Source organism: Manis pentadactyla, chromosome 11 (genome assembly GCF_030020395.1).
Source record: "Manis pentadactyla isolate mManPen7 chromosome 11, mManPen7.hap1, whole genome shotgun sequence".
NCBI classification, from domain to species: domain Eukaryota; kingdom Metazoa; phylum Chordata; class Mammalia; order Pholidota; family Manidae; genus Manis; species Manis pentadactyla.
In genome coordinates, this window is record NC_080029.1 from 49,840,629 (window position 1) to 49,860,673 (window position 20,045).

A 20,045-nucleotide genomic window follows, 5' to 3' on the forward strand; every position below is an offset into this window, starting at 1 on the left:
TTTTTGGAAGTCTTAAAGGGGCAGGGCGGGTCACTTAATCCAGAGGTAGGGAATCCGGGATCTCTGGGCACCCTAACCCCTGGGCTGCAGGGAGCAGGGAGGCCCCTTACGGAGATAAATAGCCTCCCAGCAGCTCCTGCTCCAACGCGACTCCACCATTTTGGAGTAGCTGCCTGAGCCAGGCCACACCCACAGCAACAGCGGAGATTAACTCCATAGCAGCCGGGCAGGAAGCAGAAACCCTGTCTGCGCGCAGCTGCGCAGCACAAGCCACTAGAGGCCGCTGTTCTCCCAGGAGAGGAGGGCCACAAACCAACAAGAAAGGAAGTCCTTCCAGCCGTCACTCGTCCCAGTTCTGCAGACTATTCCTATCACCATGGAAAGGCAAAGCTACAGGCAGACAAAGATCACAGAGACAACACCAGAGAAGGAGACAGACCTAACCAGTCTTCCTGAAAAAGAATTCAAAATAAGAATCATAAACATGCTGACAGAGATGCAGAGAAATACGCAAGAAAAATGGGATGAAGTCCGGAAAGAGATCACAGATGCCAGAAAGGAGATCGCAGAAATGAAACAAACTCTGGAAGGGTTTATAAGCAGAATGGATAGAATGCAAGAGGCCATTGATGGAATTGAAATCAGAGAACAGGAACGCATAGAAGCTGACATAGAGAGAGACAAAAGGATCTCCAGGAATGAAACAATATTAAGAGAACTGTGTGACCAATCTAAAAGGAGCAATATCCGTATTATAGGGGTCCCAGAAGAAGAAGAGAGAGGCAAAGAGATGGAAAGTATCTTAGAAGAAATAATTGCTGAAAACTTCCCCACACTGGGGGAGGAAGTAATCAAACAGACCACGGAAATACACAGAACCCCCAACAGAAAGGATCCAAGAAGGGCAACACCAAGACACATAATAATTAAAATGGCAAAGATCAAGGACAAGGAAAGAGTGTTAAAGGCAGCTAGAGAGAAAAAGGTCACCTATAAAGGGAAACCCATCAGGCTAACGTCAGATTTCTCAACAGAAACCCTACAGGCCAGAAGAGAATGGCATGATATATTTAATACAATGAAACAGAAGGGCCTTGAACCAAGGATACTGTATCCAGCACGACTATCATTCAAATATGACGGTGGGATTAAACAATTCCCAGACAAACAAAAGCTGAGGGAATTTGCTTTCCACAAACCACCTCTACAGAACATCTTACAGGGACTGCTCTAGATGGGAGCACTCCTAGAAAGAGCACAGCACAAAACACCCAACATATGAAGAATCGAGGAGGAGGAACAAGAAGGGAGAGAAGAAAAGAATCTCCAGACAGTGTATATAACAGCTCAATAAGCGAGCTAAGTTAGGCAGTAAGATACTAAAGAGGCTAACCTTGAACCTTTGGTAACCACGAATTTAAAGCCTGCAATGGCAATAAGTACATATCTTTCAATAGTCACCCTAAATGTTAATGGGTTGAATGCACCAATCAAAAGACACAGAGTAACAGAATGGATAAAAAAGCAAGACCCATCTATATGCTGCTTACAAGAAACTCACCTCAAACCCAAAGACATGTACAGACTAAAAGTCAAGGGATGGAAAAACATATTTCAAGCAAACAACAGTGAGAAGAAAGCAGGGGTTGCAGTACTAATATCAGACAAAATAGACTTCAAAACAAAGAAAGTAACAAGAGATAAAGAAGGACACTACATAATGATAAAGGGCTCAGTCAAACAAGAGGATATAACCATTCTAAATATATATGCACCCAACACAGGAGCACCAGCATATGTGAAACAAATACTAACAGAACTAAAGGGGGATATAGACCGCAATGCATTCATTCTAGGAGACTTCAACACACCACTCACCCCAAAGGATAGATCCACTGGGCAGAAAATAAGTAAGGACACGGAAGCACTGAACAACACAGTAGAGCAGATGGACCTAATAGACATCTATAGAACTCTACATCCAAAAGCAGCGGGATATACATTCTTCTCAAGTGCACATGGAACATTCTCCAGAATAGACCACATACTAGGCCACAAAAAGAGCCTCAGAAAATTCCAAAAGATTGAAATCCTACCAACCAACTTTTCAGACCACAAAGGCATAAAACTAGAAATAAACTGTACAAAGAAAGCAAAGAGGCTCACGAACACATGGAGGCTTAACAACACGCTCCTAAATAATCAATGGATCAATGACCAAATCAAAATGGAGATCCAGCAATATATGGAAACAAATGACAACAACAACACTAAGCCCCAACTTCTGTGGGACACAGCAAAAGCAGTCTTAAGAGGAAAGTATATAGCAATCCAAGCATATTTAAAAAAGGAAGAGCAATCCCAAATGAATGGTCTAATGTCACAATTATCGAAATTGGAAAAAGAAGAACAGATGAGGCCTAAGGTCAGCAGAAGGAGGGACATAATAAAGATCAGAGAAGAAATAAATAAAATTGAGAAGAATAAAACAATAGCAAAAATCAATGAAACCAAGAGCTGGTTCTTCGAGAAAATAAACAAAATAGATAAGCCTCTAGCCAGACTTATTAAGAAGAAAAGAGAGTCAACACAAATCAACAGTATCAGAAACGAGAAAGGAAAAATCACGACGGACCCCACGGAAATGCAAAGAATTATTGGAGACTACTATGAAAACCTATATGCTAACAAGCTGGGAAACCTAGGAGAAATATACAACTTCCTAGAAAAATATAACCTTCCAAGATTGACCCAGGAAGAAACAGAAAATCTAAACAGACCAATTACCAGCAACGAAATTGAAGAGGTAATCAAAAAACTACCAAAGAACAAAACCCCCGGGCCAGATGGATTTACCTCAGAATTTTATCAGACATACAGGGAAGACATAATACCCATTCTCCTTAAAGTTTTCCAAAAAGTAGAGGAGGAGGGGATACTCCCAAACTCATTCTATGAAGCTAACATCACCCTAATACCAAAACCAGGCAAAGACCCCACCAAAAAAGAAAACTACAGACCAATATCCCTGATGAACGTAGATGCAAAAATACTCAACAAAATATTAGCAAACCGAATTCAAAAATACATCAAAAGGATCATACACCATGACCAAGTGGGATTCATTCCAGGGATGCAAGGATGGTACAACATTCGAAAGTCCATCAACATCATCCACCACATCAACAAAAAGAAAGACAAAAACCACATGATCATCTCCATAGATGCTGAAAAAGCATTTGACAAAGTTCAACATCCATTCATGTTAAAAACTCTCAGCAAAATGGGAATAGAGGGCAAGTACCTCAACATAATAAAGGCCATCTATGATAAACCCACAGCCAACATTATATTGAACAGCGAGAAGCTGAAAGCATTTCCTCTGAGATCGGGAACTAGACAGGGATGCCCACTCTCTCCACTGTTATTTAACATAGTACTGGAGGTCCTAGCCACGGCAATCAGACAAAATAAAGAAATACAAGGAATCCAGATTGGTAAAGAAGAAGTTAAACTGTCACTATTTGCAGATGACATGATACTGTACATAAAAAACCCTAAAGACTCCACCCCAAAACTACTAGAACTGATATCGGAATACAGCAAAGTTGCAGGATACAAAATCAACACACAGAAATCTGTGGCTTTCCTATATACTAACAATGAACCAACAGAGAGAGAAATCAGGAAAACAACTCCATTCACAATTGCATCAAAAAAAATAAAATACCTAGGAATAAACTTAACCAAAGAAGTGAAAGACTTATACTCTGAAAACTACAAGTCACTCTTAAGAGAAATTAAAGGGGACACTAACAGATGGAAACTCATCCCATGCTCGTGGCTAGGAAGAATTAATATCGTTAAAATGGCCATCCTGCCCAAAGCAATATACAGATTTGATGCAATCCCTATGAGACTACCAGCAACATTCTTCAATGAACTGGAACAAATAATTCAAAAATTCATATGGAAACACCAAAGACCCCGAATAGCCAAAGCAATCCTGAGAAAGAAGAATAAAGTAGGGGGCATCTCACTCCCCAACTTCAAGCTCTACTATAAAGCCATAGTAATCAAGACAATTTGGTACTGGCACAAGAGCAGAGCCACAGACCAATGGAACAGACTAGAGAATCCAGACATTAACCCAGACATATATGGTCAATTAATATTTGATAAAGGAGCCATGGACATACAATGGCGAAATGACAGTCTCTTCAACAGGTGGTGCTGGCAAAACTGGACAGCTACATGTAGGAGAATGAAACTGGACCATTGTCTAACCCCATATACAAAAGTAAACTCAAAATGGATCAAAGACCTGAATGTAAGCCATGAAACCATTAAACTCTTGGAAGAAAACATAGGCGAAAACCTCTTAGACATAAACATGAGTGACCTCTTCTTGAACATATCTCCCCGGGCAAGGAAAACAACAGCAAAAATGAGTAAGTGGGACTATATTAAGCTGAAAAGCTTCTGTACAGCAAAAGACACCATCAATAGAACAAGAAGGATCCCTACAGTATGGGAGAATATATTTGAAAATGACACATCCGATAAAGGCTTGACGTCCAGAATATATAAGGAACTCTCACGCCTCAACAAACAAAAAACAAATAACCCAATTAAAAAATGGGCAGAGGAACTGAACAGACAGTTCTCCAAAAAAGAAATACAGATGGCCAACAGACACATGAAAAGATGCTCCACATCGCTAATTATCAGAGAAATGCAAATTAAAACTACAATGAGGTATCACCTCACACCAGTAAGGATGGCTGCCATCCAAAAGACAAACAACAACAAATGTTGGCGAGGCTGTGGAGAAAGGGGAACCCTCCTACACTGCTGGTGGGAATGTAAGTTAGTTCAACCATTGTGGAAAGCAGTATGGAGGTACATCAAAATGCTCAAAACAGACTTACCATTTGACCCAGGAATTGCACTCCTAGGAATTTACCCTAAGAATGCAGCAATCAAGTTTGAGAAAGAACGATGCACCCCTATGTTTATTGCAGCACTATTTACAATAGCCAAGAATTGGAAGCAACCTAAATGTCCATCAATAGATGAATGGATAAAGAAGATGTGGTACATATACACAATGGAATACTACTCAGCTATAAGAAAAGGGCAAATCCAATCATTTGCAGCAACATGGATGGAGCTGGAGGGTATTATGCTCAGTGAAACAAGCCAAGCGGAGAAAGAGAAATACCAAATGATTTCACTTATCTGTGGAATATAAGAACAAAGGAAAAACTGAAGGAACAAAACAGCAGCAGAATCACAGAACTCAAGAATGGACTAACAGGTACCAAAGGGAAAGGGACTGGGGAGGATGGGTGGGTAGGGAGGGATAAGGGGGGGAGAAGTAGGGGGGTATTAAGATTAACATGCATGGGGGGGTAGGAGAAAAGGGAGGGCTGTACAACACAGAGAAGGCAAGTAGTGATTCTACAACATTTTGCTATGCTGATGGACAGTGACTGTAAAGGGGTTTATAGGGGAGACCTGGTATAGGGGAGAGCCTAGTAAACATAATATTCGTCATGTAAGTGTAGATTAGTGATAGCAAAAAAAAAAAAAAAAAAAAAAAAGGGCAGTTCCTGTGTGGTAACCTCCAACGAGTTCTACACAAGGGTATAAAGGGCATATAAAAGTGTAGGCAAAGGGTCTGTTTGTGTTTATACAGAGGATCAAAGCCTAATTGGGCTACCCCGAAAATGAACTAAGATACGATATGAAAAAGAACTTCCAACATCTGCACCCTCTGGAAGACTCATGCCAGAAGATGATCATCAAAAAACCCCAACAAAGATCCACGCACTGCTACAGCTGTAGATGCACTCATCCCACCAGTTCCTGGACCTGCCATGGGAATGAGGAAGGAGATATCTAAGCTGGCCTGTGCATACAGTAAAACAACAAAATTGGACTGGATCTATACTGTTGGAACTCAACCAAGAATTTGGAGAAGTGCAAATTGTAGCGCTCCAAAGTCTTACAACTACAAACTATTTATTGTTAAAAGAACATATGGCATGTGAACAGTCCCCAGGAATGGGTTGTTTTAATTTGTCTGATTTCTCTCAGACTGTTCAAGTTCATTTGGACAATATCCACCATATCATAGATAAGTTTTCACAAATGCCTAAGGTGCCTAACTGGTTTTCTTGGTTTCACTGCAGATGGCTGGTAATTACAGATATGCTTTGGTTATGTAACTATACTCCTATTATGTTAATGTGTGTGTGCAATTTAAGTAGTAGCTTAAAACCTTTACATGCTGAAGTTACTCTACAAGAAGATATATCAAAGAAATAATCAATCTTCCCATGTTTTCTTCCGCCTGCTACTTCTATAGCTTTTCTTCTTCCTTCCTAATTACAACCCTTAAATAGAATTCGTGCCTCATATCAAATTTACCAAGTATCATAATTCTTCCAAGTGGTAAAGATACCTCAAGACAAATGCTGGGCATGGAAGCTACAGGGCATAAATATGCAAAGAAATAAAAAGCTAACCATTTCTAACAATAAGGCTTCTCTCTCACTTACCAACTTCACATTTCCCTGTATGGCCCCGGAAGATGACTGGTTAGCCAGAGACGGGTAAGATTCCTCAAGGGAGGAACAACCTAAGACAGGCACAGTCGCAGGGGGGCCATCAGGTGAGAAATTGGGGATCAACAGAGGTGAGGCTTAGAACCTCACTCCCCCGTTCTGAGAGAAATCTTCTGCATACGTGGATGTTTTATTGCCCTGGTCTAGCTTGGATTAACACATAGTCTACAGGCACACACCTGATCATCTACATGTGCTCTCTTACAACACTAAACTATGTTTTCTACCTTTATCTTGTATCTACCTACCACTTCAGCATTTTATTAAAAATAATAATAATAAAGAGAGAAATGTGGTATCCACATATAAATCAAGTATAAAAACCAAATGAGTATTCATATTTGAACTGACTGTTTATAGTTCATAATGCATGAGCAAAACCGAAAGTTTCTGTGATGACTGCCCTTGTACTGTTCACTATGTAACTTATTCATTATGTAAGAATTTGTTCTACATGTAAAAACTTGTTTGTTATGCCTCAGAAGATTGGAGACTGACAAAAATTAGGCTTGGGGTGGAATAATGATTGTGCATTGAGCATTGACTCCCCTATACAGAATCTTATTGTCGTTAACAACCATTTGATCAATAAATATGAGAGATGCCCTCACAAAAAAAAAAAAAAAAAAGGACAGACTTCCAATGGTAAAATAAATTAGTAACCGGGATGTAAGGTATAGCATAAGGAATATAGTCAAGATATTGTAACAGCCTGGTAGGGTGATAGCTGGAACCTAGAATTAAGTATATAAATGTTCTACCACTGTGTTGTACACTTGAAACTCATGTAATGTAATACTGTGTGTCAACTACCCTTCAATAAAAAATAATTATTAAAAAAAAAAAAAAAATGTGCAAGCCCTATAAACCCAGCACTTCCTCGCTCTGGTATCTGCCTTAGAGAAATGCTCACACACACTTCCGGAGAGGTCTTGCTTATAATAGCAAAAAGACATTTAAATAATCTAGTTGTCTAGCAATAGGGAAGCAGCTAAATAAATTGTGTCACTGCTTCAGCACACAGTGGAAAACCATTTAGCAATTTGAAAACCATGAATTGATCTATGCAGACTGATGTGGAAAGCCCCTTGCACATTTGCTGCTGAGAAGAAAAGAGCATTTTGAATATAATACCTACAGGATTTGTATATAAAACCCCCCAAATACTTTGTTTTCTTTCTAAAACTTCCTTGAAATGTTATCACTTTAAGCATACAGGAAAGTTTAGAGAATAAAATAACAAACACTTGTGGACCCACCATGCAGTTTTTTGGTCAGGTTTGCTTTTTAAATAGGAAACATCGTCGTCATGCAGCATCTGAAATAAATTTGTTTATTCATTCAGTGAATATATGTTAAGCATATTCTACATGCCAGACACGTATTAAATGCAGGGTGGGGGAGCGCTGTGTATTTTCCTCGGTTCTTGTCCCCACCACAACAAAGAATTGAAGGGCAGAGACACAGTAGTGAAGCAGAGTAAAAGTTTTATTTAAAGCTACTTAAAGAGAGAAAAAGTGCTGACGACCTCAGAGAGGAGAGGCACCCTGAAAGATTTAAACTTTATTTAAAGAGAGCAGGTGCACACTTGGAGAGAGGGGAGTGTGAGCTACCTCACAGAAGAGGCACATTGAAAGGTTGAAATAAATTTTTAACGCTATGCACTTAGAAAGTGCCGGCAACCTCAGAGAGAGGAGCTCACTGAGAGGTTTAGGGTCTGGGGTTTTATAGGTGGTTGAAGATTTTCAGGAAAGTGACAAAGGGCCAGGTGTGGACCTGCCAAATGGTCTCAGAATGGTCTTTGATAAGACATTGTTTCTTTTTTTTTTTAACTTAACACAAGAAATATACCGCTTTGATTCCTTTCCAGGATATCAGTTTCTGTCTGGAAGCATATCAATCAAGACTGTCTGCCCTGCCTCCAAGGTGGGCTGAGCCACTGTCCATCCGATTAAAATGCAATCTTAGCTTTAAGATAGAATTCTCCCTGAATAAGCTGGGCCTTTGAGCAGGCTAAAGTAAATCATACAATGGTATGTTCTAATTGATATAGTGAAGACATAGGCTATGCTGAGATACTTTTCCTTATCTGGTGGGTATTCAAACTTCTAGGCCAAGTTGCTCCTGGCTTTTTTTGAGCTTTAACTGATTAACTTATTAACTCTGGGTCTTTTTTAGTGGGCTTTCCTGGCCTTATTCTCTTTCCACCCCACTCATATCTATTTTCCTGCCTAACATTAAAGGTCGTGCAAAGTTTTGTGGACATAACTGTGGACAAGACAGACAAGCAACCTGCCCTCATGGGCTTGTATTTCCTGGGCATACAGAAAACAAGCAGTAAAACAGATATATTATTATGAATTATGATAAATGATATGAAGAAAACAAATAGAGGATAAGAGGTTTGATCTACTTAGGAGGAGCAGGGCAGGATGATCTGGGAGCTGCGATATGAAGGATGAGATGTTAACCATCAAAAGAGCGGTCTGGGCAGAGGGGCCGAGACATTCAGAACCAGGGCTGACTATATAGTTAATTAAGCCCAGTGCAAACGGAGATCCAGCCAGGGCTCCCCCAGCCAGGGGTGAGAAGGCCAATGTCCCCACCCCAAGGGCTCACAGCCACACCCCAAAGCAGACTGGAGACCCCAAAGGATTGTAACTTATGTCCCAGGAGGTGTTGGATACCTGGACCCAGGTTGGGTGACATACCCCAATTGTCATCTGCTAAATGCACTGTGGGGCTGCCAACCCTGGGTGGATATAGCTGCTGCTCTGCCTGGTCGTGAGATGTCACATCAGGTGCCAGACTTACAACCCTGTCCAGCTCCCACCAGGGGTGAAGAGTGACAGTAGAATGTGGGCCTTCCCCTTGCCAGTGTGCCTGGTCACTGGGCCGAGGGTGGCAGTGGTCATAGGGAGGAGGTGGAGAGAAGGAGGAAGGGGAGGCTGGTTGGAACCTGGGCCCAGGGAGCAGGGAGGGGGCAGCAGGCAGGACCGTGTGTGAGCTGAGGCCCCAGGCCCAGGGCAAATGGTGTGCTCCACTGTCTCATCAGACTTCATGTGCAAACACAAATTCAAAGATAATTAAGAAATTCAGGATGGCGACTGCAGAGTACTAAACCCCAGGCTCAGGGTCCTCCTTTTGATGCTAGGGTTCTTGTTTGCGGAGCCGAAGAATGAGCTTCACAAACAGTCAAGGTAGGAGAGCAAGGTACAGGCTTTTATTTAGAGATACAGTGAAAAGACAGAGCTCCCGGCTTACGCCAGGAGGGGACAAGAGAGTCTAGTGGTGCGTTGTCTAGGGGGTTTTAAAGGCAGTTGAGGATTTTTCGAGAACATGATAAAACTTAGGGGTGTGGACTTGCATCACTTGCTCTGTCTTCAAGGTGGGCTGTGTCGTAGTCTGATTGCCAGGGCTGGCAGTGGAGTCACGGGTTATGCTGATACTCTTGCAGAACAATCAAACATTCCAGGCCAAGTTGCTCTTGGCTTTTTGTCTTAACTGATCTCACTGAAGATGTCTATATTCTTAGGTATCTTTCTTTAGAGAATTAGTGTGACTTTGACTTTGCATAATGCTTAACAGAGTTTCAATGGGGACTTCTTTGCCTATTGTTACATTGCTCTGACTGTAAATATTCCGCCCTGCTTTTCCTGGAGGCCCTCACTCTACTCTGACTACACTCACTGTCCTTGTCTCACTTTGAGCACAGGGCCCTGTGTGGCTGCACTGGTTTCAGGCCCTTGAAGCTAACCCTGCTCAGAACTGAGAGGGGCCAGCATGGCTGATCACGGGAGCTGAGGGGCAGGGGCCAGACAATGCTGGGATCTGTGGGTCACTGTAAAGGTTTTGGATTTTGTTCTTCACCCAGTGGGAAACCACCAAAAGCTTTCAAGTAGATGAGTGACCTTTTAAGGCCATGCTGACTGTGGTGTGGAGAGTGGATTGGGCCATGAAGAGTGGAAATGCGGCTCACCAGTCTGGGCAAGAGATGACAGTGACTTAAACTGTGGTAGAGGCCATGGAAATGGAGAGAAGCAGATGGACGGGAGACATTTTTGGGACATAGGGTAAAGGAAATGGGAGAGGAAGAGATCAAGGAAGTGAGAGTCTAGGGAGTGGGAAGGTTCGACCAGGCAGCTGCAGCATTCAGGGAGCAGGAAGACACATGGAGTGAGCAGATGACCACAAGATAGAGAGCTCAAGCCTGGGTAGGGCCCATCCCAGGCCTGCCTGGACCCCAGGGCCTGGGAACCTCCGCTTTGCAAATAGCCCTTGTTTGCTGCACTGTTCCCATGCCTGGGTAAGCTAGGTGAGCTGAGCTGAGCTCCTTGTCATCTAACAAAGTGTGACTCACCCACCCAATCTTCTCCTCCAGACACTAGCCCAGAGGACTCGGTTTGTCAGCTTGCGGGACTGCTGTCTGAGGAAGACAGTGAAGGCTGAGGGTGCCTGTCCTTCCCTGCTATGCCTGGAAGGATGGCTTGGCCTCTTGAAGCCCACATACAAGAATAGTAACAATGATCATCCCACAGGAGGACCCAGGGATAAACAGGAGAGAAAACAATGGTTATGTTTGTGAAATTGAGTTGAACCTTGGTTTTCTTGATGCAAAATGTGGCCTTCCTGCCAGCTCAAACCCTTTCCTCTTCTCAGTGGTTCTGAGGACCTTCAGGAGTAAGGTTACCCAGCTGCTTTCCTAAGCAGAGGACTACAGCTGGGATTCTATTTTCATTCAAATCAATGTCAAATAAACTCAAGGTCTCCTTTTTGTAAACTGGTAAGAAATTTCCAACAATGGAAGAGGCACAGAGGAGAAGAGGGGTCAGGGTGAGGAAGACAGGAAGACTAGTGAGAAGGAGAGGAGAGACAGGGAGAGGTTTGCAGGGATGAGCCCTTTGTGAGAGCCAACTGCCAGCTGTCTGGGCTGCTTGCGAACTGTTGGCTTTGGAGAAGTGGCCAGGGAGGTAATGAGTCAAGGAGAACATTCTTAGAGGCTTTGCTAATGCTGATGTGCATGCAGAAGGGAAGTGCAGTCCTGGTTTGACCTAAACATCAGTCCCTCTTTAATCGTTATTAACAGCCATCATTTTCTCCTTCTGTGGGGGCAAGGTCACAAAAAGAAATCTAACTAAAAGGAATATCTTAAACCTATTAATTTCAAATGGCCAAAAAGAAAAGGAGCCTGCAGAAGAAAGAAAACTCCTGCCTTTACTTCCCGTTAATTGGGCCAAAGAAATCTCTCCTTCAAATTACTGAAATTTCTCATTGTTCTCTGGGGTTTGCGCGGACTGCTATCTGGCTCCAGGGCTGTGCTCAAGAGCTCTCAGGATGGTTATTTCACTGAGGACAGACAGCATGGTGGGATCCAGCTCTTCTCACTGTGCCTGCAGGAAGTTAATAAGAATTCCAGGAAAAAATAAGTTTGAGAAGCATTGGGTTCGAAGAAGTCAAATGGGTTTTTGTACTCTAGAGAGCTTTAAATGTATTAATGTGGTGTGTGAATCTCTAAGAGTGTGGAAGACCTTTTATATTTCCTTCTCAACATTCTTTGCCCCACTTCTTTGCTCCAATAACTTGAATTTTGTTTGGTCAGGATACCTGTGCTCTTTAGGGCTCTTCCCCATGATGGGGAGGTGTGGGTAAAATTGTAAAATTTCCAGAATATCTTGCCTGGCTTTAGTGCATCTGCATATCAATAGGCATTAAGAGGTGGAAAGAAGTATGGCTTTAGTGCATTTGCATATCCTCAGGTGGGGAGAGAAGTTCATCTCCATGTCAATGGGTAATTCCCTGGGCAACCAAGAGCTTATCTGTACCTCAGAGGTGAGGGGGAGGGCAGGTATTGTTTCTGCTGGAGCAGGAGAGAGAGAAGGGGCTGGACTACAGTTTGTAAACAATAAACAGGTTTTAAACTTTATTTCTCCCTTTGACTGATTTTGGTTTTTAGAGGTATTTTGCCCTAGGATTTCCTTTCTCCGGACTTACATCTGGCGCAGTTGGCAGGATTCCTCTGAACCCAAAATCTGTCATAATGGGTGCGACCTTTGGGAGAGGTGCCCCAAGAAATGATGGGGAGAAGTGGCCCCTGCGCCGAGGGAAGTGTGTCTACACTCATGTGGGTGTGGTGGCACCACCACTGCTGGCCTCACCGACCCCACCTGTGGCCTGAGCTTAAGGCTACTGCTTCTGCCACTGCTGCTGCTTCTGCTGCTGGCTGGAGCCTGGTCACAACTATGGATAGGAGCAGAGGTCCAGGTCACCTTGATAGAGAAGCAACTGGCTGCTGTGTACCACACCTTGCTGGCTAAGGAGCCCATCACCAGAACAGCTCCAACCAAAGTAATAACCACCTATCCCATTGTGGGGTGGGTGAGAGACTGGACCCAAAGGCCATGGAGTGGTGTGGCACAGACATCTACCGTATATCATGTGACTGGCCTTTGGCATCCCCAGGGAAAAATGAAGCAGATGCATTGGCCCATGTGTGCTGGCTAGAAGGAAAGGCTGCCTCTGATGTGGCCCAATAGCTACATCAACATTTGTTGCACATGGGGCAAAAGACAATGTGGGCCCATTGACGGGGCTTGCCTTTGACCTTTGAAGAGTCAGCCAAGCCAGGAAGGAGTGCCCTGCACATTGTGCAGATCAGCAAACCACCAAGAGGGGCCTAGAGCATCTCTTTGCAGCCAATGGCCCATCACTGGTGATTGAGAGCAATCAAGGCACCTACTTTATTGGACATGTGTTGCAAGGATGGGTGCAGCAATTAGGAATAAAATGGACGTGGCCCTGGACATTTTGACACATGGACCGGCGATGGCTGGCTCTTCTGGCTCCTTGGGGGAAAGGCCTGCAAGCTAGCCTCCTGTGTATTCCTGGAATAACAGCAAAGTGACCCCCCAAAATCACGGTTATTTGCTTCTACAGTCCTTGTGTCCTGGATGCACCCCCTGGCTGCAGCTGCAGCATGATGGCTGGAATGGATGAGCTTTGGACTTAATCTGCATTGGACTTTGAACTAACTGAGTCCTCTGGCTTGAGAATCATGATTGTGTTGCTGTTGTCAAGAAAAAACATGCTTAAAGAGAGGCTTGGCTTTGTCTACAGTTTGGTAAAAGTTTTGTGAGTAATCTAGCATGGTTGTTAGGAATGAGTAAACAAGTGTAGAAACATATTTTGTGCCTAGTGAGAGATTGTGCTGTTAAGTATATTTACTTACTCTGCATAGGCTGAATCCTCTGGTTTGATTTTATTGTTGTTGCTATTGTATGTCATTAGTTTGGTCAGAAGAGGGAGAATGAGTAAATTGTAAGGCAAGATTTCTGGAGGGGTGGCCTGTGGGTAAATTGTAATATTTCCAGAATATCTCACCTGGCTTTAGTACATCTGCATATCAACAGGTGCTCAAGGGTGGAGAGAAGTATGGCTTTAGTGCATTTGCATCATTCCTCAGGGGTGGAGAGAAGTTCATCTCCATTTCAACGGGTAATTACCTGGGCAAGGAGGGCTTATCTGTACCTGAGAGGTGAAGGGGAGGGCCAGTTTTGCTTCTGCTGGAGCAGGAAAGAGAGAAGGGCCTGGACTGCAGTTTGTAAGCAGTAAATGGGTTTTATTATTTCTCCCTTTGACTGCTTTTGGTTTTAGAGGTATTTTGCCCCAGGATTTCCTTTCTCTGGACTTACAGAAGGCATGTGGGTTGGTCTAAGCCATCTCTCTTGACAGTGACTACTTTAGCTATGTGCATGTGAGGCAACCCTGCCCAAGGGATGTTAGACAAATCAGGCATGGGGACTTCTAGAAAGGTTCTCTTCACCAAAGCCTCTTTCAATTTTTGGACATTATCATGTAAAGACATGAGCTTCATGCTGCACAGTTATATGATTTCTAACTTTGATGATGAAGTGTGATTACACTGGAAAATTTGAAATCATTGTTGGTCACAGAGCTGGGGAAACTTTTGTGCACCTCGCAGGCAAGTTAAATAAGTGCAACCCCCAGATCTCATGTGCAACTCAAACGCCTGGAAAATGGCAGAGCAATCTGCTCCCATTGCTTTGTTTTGGTTTCATTGTATTGGTGACCTCAGCTGGCAGCATGGAGAAAAACACAGGGGAGGGAAAATCCTGAATTCTTTTTTGGGGTTCTTGGATTCCAAAAATCCTGAACTCTTGAGGCTGCTGCAGTCATGTTAGAATCATGAGGGAAAAGCCACAAACACCTCAAGGAAGCTGATCTCAATCCCTGATGTTAAGCTGTTGCAAACTTTTTGGTTGTGTTTCTCGGTTGTTCAGACAATGGGGTGTTCTGTGTTTTTCAGCTAATAGCATCCTGAAATCAAAGAGGATGCAACATGCAAACATCTCCAAATTCATTTCACCACAGAGGGTCCCTTGGACTGCACTTTACTTAGAACCCTTCAGGAAAGCCAATGGCCAGAGGGACATGGAATTGGGAATCAGAAGCTCTAGGTTCTGCTTTAGGTTCTAAAGTCACATGAGTTCCAGGACCTCAATTCAGTTTTGTGAAAAGAGTATGCTAAATGTAAATCAAGCACCCAATACTACACATGGCACACAATAAGAGTGTCATAAATCATTGTTAATAGAATGGGGGAGGCAGAGGAGGAGAGGAATAGTCCAGTTTCAAATCTCACTTCGGCACAATAATTTTAACCATTCCAAAAATCATGTTCTCTAGCCCCATATTAGTTTATAGCACTCTCTAGCCCTCCACTCAGCAGGTAAAAGATAAAATAAAGATATCGTAGATGCCCTTGGCAGGCACATTGGCTCTAGGGCCCACAGTCCCTGACTCTTCTGCTAACGGCTAGCCTGGGGTTCTGCTGGGTGGAGCTCCACAGACCACCTGTGTCCCTCACTGCACACTAACTGCTCCGGACTTCCTCAGTGAGAACTCCTTATGTACCAGATGCCCAGCCTGCCCCAGAAGGACAATCTCTAGTCTAGATGCCCCTGTAGATGCCGAAGGATTGAGCTCCTCCTTGTCTGGAACTCTGGCTGGGATTTGGTGGCAGCTGTCAGGCAGCTGACCCAAGGCTTTGTTCTTTCTCTCTCTCAGTCCCTCTTGTCCATTGAAACATTTTCTTTGTATGTATTACATCCCTAGAAAAAACATCCAGGATTTTCCCTCCTGTATGTTTTCCTCCATGATGCCAGCTGAGGTCATCAGTACAATGAAACAAAACTGAAGGGATGGGAGCAGATTGCTCTGCCATTTTTGTAGGTGTTTGAGTTGCACATCAAATCTGGGGCTTGCACTTATTTAACCTGCCTGTGAGGTTCACAAAAGTTTCCCCAGCTCTGTGATCAACAGTGATTTCAAATTTGCCAGTGTAACCACGCTTCATCATCAAGGTTAGAAATCAGATGATAACTGTGTAGCATGACCTAGTAAGAACCTGGTGTTTGCCTTTCTTTTTGACATAGCTGATGCTCTTGAGAGCATCGGCCCAGGATGTTCATGTGCACCAGTGTGGTGGCAGGGAAAGATGATGGAAAGACTGGGGCTTGGCTTTGTTCTGTTTGGGCTGATGAATGGCACAGAGAGGGAGTGGCTTTGAGTGTATATGGGTATGCACGCTGCCCCCAGGCACAGTCACAGCTCAGTAGAGACACCTTATGGAAGGAATGAGGTAGACCAGAATGTAGTATTCCTCTTTACAAACCAATCACTGGAGGTTCAGAGAGGTGCACAGACCTGCCCAGGGTGGCAGTACCAGTCAGTGGCAGAGCTGCTGTGAGAACAGGCTTCCGGCTCCCAGGCCATTGCTTTTCCCACATTGTGAGGAGCACATTGGGTGTTTGCAATGAGCAGAACACTTGCCCTTTGCGGATGGGGGAGGCAGATACCTAAAGAAGATGTTCCACAGTAGCCTGGGGCTCCAGACCCACTGAGAGCATTAGGCCTGCCTCACTCAGGGGCAAAGAGACCATGCCATGTGGCCAGGTTCTCAGGAGAAGAGCAGTGGGGGCTGAAGAAGAACTCCAGTGCCCAAGAGGCAATGGCAGGGGGCTCTGCATGGTGGGAGCACCTCCTGTGGGGCTGAACACCAGCAGAGAAAAAAGGGGGTGGAGGCATCAAGACAGGGGAGGGAGAGAGCAGGCCTGCATTTCAGGTGGATCCCCTGGGAGCTGGAGGAGGACAGGCTGGGAGCTGGAAGACTGGTGAAGGAGCTCACGTGGTTGTGCGAGCCAGAGAACTGAGGGTTTGGTCCAGGATCCTGGCCATGGAAATGAAGGGTGAACCCAAGAAACACAGTGACTCACTGGTGAGTTACTAGCAGACTCCCAGTCATGGATATATGGGGACCAGAGAGATAATGAATTCAGTTTTAGAACTGCCAAGTTTGGGGGGACATCTAGGTAGAGAAGTCCATCTGGCAATTGAATTTGAGAGTCTGAAGTTCAGTGCAAGGACCAGGTCTGGGTATAGATTTGAAAGTCATCAGCTTGTATTTACAATTAAAATAACAGTGAGATTCATGTTGGAAGCAGCAGACTTTTAGGTTTTCCCAGACCATATCAGGGTTGGGGGAGGGTGGCAAATCTGAGTACAAATTCTGCCAGAAGTCAGTATCATGAATAACAATGAGGTTGATACTTGTGTGTAGGCCAGACCCTTTCTGGAGAATCTGAAGCACAGAGGGACATATATCCTGCGCACCTGGAGGCTCTCTGGTCTTTAAGTGATCACTCCAGCCTCCCAGAATTGGCCTGGGAGAAGGGAGGAACTTAGTAAAGGGATCTGTCAAATCCATCTTTCTGTTGTGATTTGACCTTGTAACACACATTTTCAGACTCCAAGGGTAAATCATGCCTGTCATGATAGCAACAGCTTTATAAATGCCTCACTTTCTGTACTTACAGACACTGTGCTGGTCCTTGAGGAGCACATAGTCAACTGGAAAAGACAGACGGGAGCTGGTGTCTGTGGTGCCAGGTGTTGAGTGAAATCTAAATAAAACTGGGGTTTCAGGGAAGGCTTCATGGAAGAGGTGACACCTGCTGGATTTTGAAGGAGTAAAGCTTGGTGGATGACAAATGAAGGTGGAGGAGAAGCAGCATTCTAGGAAGAAGAAACAGCACGTGCCAGGCACAGGATCATGAAGGAGGATGGGGTGAGGAGACATCAAATAATTAGATCTGGCTGGAGAAAGGGGGCACATGTGGGACAGTTTTGTCTGAGGGGACAAATTAATGCTCTGCTCAGAGACTGAGTTTGTCTTTGTCAGCAATTTAACACAGATTCGCTGCAGGAGTTTCACAAGTCAATAGCATTCGGGATAGTGGTTACTCTTAATAAGCCAATAAGGAGATAGCATAGTTCCACACCAACGGTGATTCATCATACTGTTGTTCCAGGCAAGGGGAGATGAAAGGAATAGAGCCCAAATTTAGTTGAGTGCACCTTAATACACCGGCGGCGCTCGGGAGAGACGGCTCAGCCCGCAGAGCGCTAACTGCCGGCCCCAGCGCGAACGTAAAAGTCCCTGTTAGAGGCCGTTGCTGGGGAACAAGGAGCCGGTGCTGCCGGCCGAGAGGGTCTGCTCTGCGGGGCCGCGTACAGCCTCCGCCCCTGCCAGGAAAAGAGTCGCCTTCACCGGCAGCAGCTGATTCCCTGAAAGTCCTGGCAGAGAGATTTAGATGAGCCAAGTGTCTCCTTGCCCAGGCCGGAGTCTTGGGTAATCCCCCCAAGCTTTTGTATTTATCGCTAAATGTCCTCTTGCCATAGTTGCTTCCCTGTGTTGTATTGTTGAGCCCCCAACAGGTCCCTCAGCAGCGGAGCTACTGAGTAGTTTTCAGTAACAACAGATGAGACGACAGCATGCTGTCACAGCTTACTACCCTCTTGTATCAGAACAAATTTATTCCTAAAAACAATATTTTTGCCATAAACAAGTGGATCTGAAACTATATCAAATCGATATACAACAGAAAGGGACTGGAAATAGGTCTAAGGGTGGGGTGGGTGTGCAGAGATGCAGAATTTAGAATCATCGCGAAGACTCTAAGGTGTCATTTCAGGAGGGCACTGGCCCGCTGCGTGTGCGGTGCGTTAGAGAGGCACCGCGGACACTTTGCCATGCTCGCCTGGGGTGGGGGGAAGGGGGCTTGACAGAGGCACTTCCTGACGGCCTAAACGCAGCGCGTCTTCAGGCTTCTCGCAGCAGCCCGCAGCGGACAAAGCCATCTTCTCCTGGGTTCTCAGCTTCTGCAGGAGACCCAGTTGTCTTGCTGCTTCTGCGGTTGTGCTTCACGGCCTGTTCCCCACATGATAGCTGGAGTGACCTTTCAATAATATAAGTTGTATCATGTCCCTTCTCTGCTTAAAATCCTTCAATGACTTTCCATTGACTGCTCTTGGAATAAAATCCAACCTCCTCACCCCGGTGCATTTGATCTGGCCCCTCCTACTTAATCGGCCTGGTTCCCAGTCACACTGTCCTTGTCTACACTCCTAACACGTGATCCTTTCTATTCCTTAGACTTGCCCAGCTCATTCCCACTTAGAGCTTCTGTGTTAGCTGGCCCTCCTGCCTGATCCTCACACAGCTGGCAATTCTTGCCATTCAGGTAGTGATTAATAGCACTTCCTTAGAAAGACTACCTAACAATCCCTTCAATCTACAAGAGCTACTCAGCGGTTCTCTATCAAATCACACTGTTTCAACTACCTGAACAGCTCTTACTAGTGGCTGCTATTTTCCCATTTATTTGTTTATGTGTTACTGTCTCCCTCCTCTGTAATTAAAAATGTCTCCCTCCTCTACCAAAAATAACCACCAGCAATTTCTTCTTATTGCACATACATGATTTGACTGGCAGAAAGTGTCAGAAGAGATGATGTCTGAGTTCTGGGTCTAACTTTAAGGGGCATGTTAGCTTCCGCTTTTACTCTTAGAAGCCAGCTGCCCTGTGACAAGTCTGATCTCCCTAGATCTGAGCTTCCTCCGCTGTGAGGAAGCTCAGGCTTCCACGTGGGGCAGCACTGACGTGACAGGCATGGAGGGATGCCTGAGTATCGGTTAGTGAGTGATCCCAGCTGACACGCAGGGCCGCAGAAGAGCTTCCTGAGCTCCCCTGACACCCAATTCCTGACCAGAGAATTGTGAGACATAAATCCTTGTTGTTTGAAGTCACCAAATTTTGGAAGCTGGTTATACAGCAGGAGGTGACTGAAACTTCCTCCCTTCAGAATGCAGCTTTGCAAGCTTTGCCTGGCAGTACCTGGCACATACATAGACTCAGCAGATATTTGTTGAATGTGTAAATTGGGGGAAGAAGGAGTTAACCATTGACCAGAAGTCTCAATAAAGCAAACATGCCAATGTTTGACATTGCGGATGCTGGTAACCAAGGAATTGATGTAAGAAAAGTGGGATCTTTG

The 20,045-nt window shown here is 44.5% G+C and overlaps 1 pseudogene; it reads right to left on the reverse strand.

Annotated features, from left to right (window-relative positions):
- Nucleotides 1-15,675: 15,675 nt before the first annotated feature.
- LOC130679650 (40S ribosomal protein S15a-like) lies at nucleotides 15,676-18,848 on the reverse strand (annotated as a pseudogene).
- Between the last annotated feature and the right edge of the window lie 1,197 nt (nucleotides 18,849-20,045).